This window comes from Cebus imitator, unplaced genomic scaffold (genome assembly GCF_001604975.1).
Source record: "Cebus imitator isolate Cc_AM_T3 unplaced genomic scaffold, Cebus_imitator-1.0 Scaffold724, whole genome shotgun sequence".
Classification (NCBI taxonomy): Eukaryota; Metazoa; Chordata; class Mammalia; order Primates; family Cebidae; genus Cebus; species Cebus imitator.
Window position 1 is genome coordinate 192,212 of NW_016108039.1, and position 4,022 is coordinate 196,233.

Below are 4,022 nucleotides of genomic sequence, written 5' to 3' on the forward strand. Positions count from 1 at the left end.
TCTGGTAGATCCTCCCATCTCAGCCTCCCAGGTAGCTAGCTAGGCACACGCCACCACACACAGCTAATTTTTGTATTTTCAGTAGAGAAGGGGTTTTGCCACATTGCCCAGGCTGGTCTGGAACTCCTGGGCTCAAGTGATCTGCCCACCTTGGCCTCCCAAAATGCTGGGATTACAGGTGTGTTCCACTGCCCCCGGACCACCTGCACATTTCAAATTGTCAACTTCTTCTGTTGACTTCAGTAACTTTTCAAAGATTTCTTGGACACAAAGTTCTCAGAAATCTTAAAGCTAGCATTTTAGACTAGAAAACTGAGCTGCTGGTTCACAGGTGAAATTTTACCAATAAAATTTCAAGACAAAAGAAAGCTACTAACACATATCAGCTCAGAACAAAGATTAAAAACGACCAGCAGATCACTTTAACTTCCTCAAGCACTGGGAGTCATTCCTTCAGATGAACAACACTGTACTCCAAAGAAATGACAGCACTTCAAGAAAAGACTTCCTGTCGAAAGCAGCTTTACCGGCAAAAGACAGGAGGAAGCGAAGAAACCATTCCAAAAGTCTTGCTGCACTTTGGTGAAAGGATGCCAAGTGAGATCATCTAAGAAGCACCAAAGACCGGCCAGCGGGTTTCTCCCCGGCCCCACGAGAGGAGTGCTGCGGGTGGCTGTGCCGGAGAGGAACCCAGGGCAGGGACTTCAGCCCGGCGGCCGCCCCGGCCAGCTCACACAGCAGAAGTTGCGGAGGCCGCTGCACGCGTCCACCCAGCTGTGCGCCCGGGTCCGAACTCATTGCCCGCAGCCTGGCGCGGCGCCCTCACCTCAAAAACGCTGGGTGGACTTCCCAGCAAACCCGCACTTCCCATGGGCATGGCAGCTGCCCACAGTGCCTCCGTCCGCTGCGTCTCCGCCCTCCGCAGGTCACCCTCCGGTCCTGTGTTTCCAGAAGCATCGCGCTCACTGAGATGCTTCCAGCGGGCACGCAGCCCTCGCCTGCCCCTCCCGGCGCTGCCGCTGTCTCCACCGCCGCCCAGCGCCCCCCTGCGGCCGCTCGCTCTTCCGCTCCGCCCCGCCACCGAGAGTCCCAGGCGCAGGCGCAGCGGGGCCTTAAAGGGGCCGGCCGCCTCCACCGCACACCAGGTTAGGCCAGAGCGGGCACCAGCTGGAGCAGTCCTGAGGAACAGCTGCGCTCCCATAACTGGACATATCTGCTCGAAGGTTTTGGCTTCAAATACAGCAGAAGATGAAGAACAGAGGAATTAAAAGAGAGAATCCCTCCTCAAAGGGTGCCTGGGCCTGTTCCTTGGCGGTTTGGGTGTATTTGCAGTATTGATCTGAAATGCTGTAACTCCACCGACGGGATGTGTTTTAGGACGCAGTCCTCGTCTTCTGCATTAGACACGCCCTCCGGGTCAGCCTTGGTTTCTGCTCCCCCTCCATTGGCCACCTGCCCTTTCATTGCTTTTAGGGAAGAGGAAACAATTTTCAACATTGAAACTTGCCAGGGTTTCTAAGAACCTGTCTGTGGATGGGCTGCCTAAAGATCACTGGGGAAGACTTTTTTAATGCAGATTTTCTGTTGCAAGAATTTATAATTCTCTAAATCTACAATAAGGCCTAGAAAGAATCAAGAAGGCCTAAAGAATCTGCACGTGTTAAGAGTTTTTCCGAGTTCCCCGACCTGAGAGAAGGAGCTGGCACGTGGGGAGCAGAGGCCTTGGCAGGCAGCGGAGGCACCGCGAATGGCTGAGCGACCCTGCCGCCCCTCCATACCCCTCCCCACCCCCAGGCCCGCGGCCCGCGCCTATGGCCCCTGCATGCGCAGACAGCTCCCTGGACTCCGTACCCTGAGGCACCCACCAGTTCTCCACTGTGGCAGTCTCACCGAGTGGCACCTCCTGCCCACCGACCTGGCCACAGCCCATCTGCCCACAGCAGCAACCGAGGCGACCATGGCAGCGGTGGAGGACGCTGCTGAGTGGAAGAGAGCGCAGCCCGCCACCAGGCCTGCTTACTAGCCTTGCTCATTGTCTGTTTTTATGAGATTATCTACTTTTCTAAGAACTTTTGTAAACAAAGATACTTTTTAAAAAGGATGACTCTAATTTATATTTAATCTAAAGAAGAAGGATGTCGGGCAACTTTGGGATTTGGGGTTTTGGCTTAGTTTCTAAGTCTTCTCTTCGTTCACTTTGGGGCTCGGGTGCCCCAGCTGCTTCAGGCTCCCTAGGACCTTCTGAGCCCCCACATTAATGAGGCAGCCACCTGGCGAGTCTGACAGGGCTGTCAGCGAGGCGCTGCTCCCACCTTTCTCCACCTTGGCGTCTGGCCCGGCGGGAAGGGAGAGGACACTGCGTTAAGCAGGTGCTCCAAATAACCCGGTTAACCACTGGCAGGAGGAGCTCTCCCACATGGAGGACTTCCCCCAATGCTCCCTGGCCACCCCAGGACCTGGTGGCGGCGACCGTGGCCACAGACCTGCCAGAGCCGTGCAGCTTGCGGCGGTAGCAACCTGGTCCCCTGGCCCAGAGAGAGACCGAGGAGTTCAACGATCCCCTGGACCTGGACTTTATCCTCTCCAATTCGCTGTCCATCAGCAGTCGGTGGCCGCCACTGTGTCCTTGTCAGCATCAGCGTCTTCCTCGTCATTCCCGTCAAGCAGTGGCCCTGCCAGCGCGCCCTCCACCTGCAGCTTCAGCCGTCCAATGCTGGCGGGGGCGACCCAGGCATGGGGACCACACGGGCGGAGGCCTCCTCTATGGCAGCAATTCTGCTCCCCCTCTGACTGCTCCTATCAACCTGGCGGACATCCACAACGTGAGCCCCTCAGGCGGCTCCGTGGTGGAGCTCCTGCGGCCGCGATTGGAGACGGTGTCCATTCCACCGCCTCAGGCGCAGCCGCCAGGTGTAGAAGTGATGGGCAAATTCGTGCTGAAGGCGTCGCTGAGCACCCCAGCATCGAGTATGGCAGCTGGTCGTCATCAGCGTCAGCGAAGACAGCCTGAGAGCAGCCACCTGGTGGTGGTGGTGGCAGCCCCCACAACGGCGGCCCACGGCGCCTGCACTCCAAGATCAAGAAGGAGGAGTCTCCTCCTGCACCCATTAGGGCGCTGGACCCCTCCCAGCCATGGCCACCGGCAGGCTGCACACCACGTCCCCCTAGGGTGGCAGCTCCCCAGCAGGACTGCTCCGATACTGGGACCTGAGGAACTGCTGAGCAGCAGGGACTGTCACCCTGCCCTGCCGCTTCCCTGGCTTCCATCCCCACCCAGGCCTGATTACCCATCCTTCCTGCCTGACCAGACACAGCCACAAGTCCCGCTGCTCCATTACCAAGAGCTCACGCCACCCGGTTCCTGCCTGCAGGAGGAGCCCAGGCCAAACAGGGGAAGACGATCATGGCCCAGAAAAGGACCGCCACCCACACTTGTGATTATGCGGGCTCCAGCAAAACCTACACAAAGAGTTCCCATCCCAAGGCACACCTGCGAACTCACACAGGTGAGAAACCTTACTACGGTGACTGCGCGGCTGTGGATGGAAATTTGCCTGCTCAGATGAACTGACCAGGCACTACCATAAACACGCTGGGCAACGCCCCTTATGGTGCCAGAAATGCCACCGAGCATATTCCAGGTCAGACCACCACTACTTACACATGAAGAGGCATTTTTAAATCCCAGACAGTGGATATGACCCACACTGCCAAGGGAGAATTCGGGTTTTTGTTTGTTTTTTACCTTCTCACCTTGTCTTCCCGATGAGGGGCGGATCCCAGCCAGAAAGCACTACATTCATGGTCAAGTTCCTAGCTGAGCCAACTTGTTAGTGGATAATCAGGAAAAATGAGGAATCCAAAAGACAACAATCAAAGAATTGATGGCGTCTGTGACTGGATCTTCTATCATTCCAATTCTAAATCCGACTTGAATATTCCTGGACTTACAAAATGCCAAGGGGGTGATTACCCCCTTTCTCTAAGCAAGGTGTAAAAAGGAATCAAGCCCCTTCTGGGCC

The 4,022-nt window shown here is 56.3% G+C and overlaps 1 pseudogene; it reads left to right on the forward strand.

The window, feature by feature from the left end:
• Positions 1-2,173: 2,173 nt before the first annotated feature.
• Positions 2,174-3,681, forward strand: LOC108296569 (annotated as a pseudogene).
• Positions 3,682-4,022: the final 341 nt, after the last annotated feature.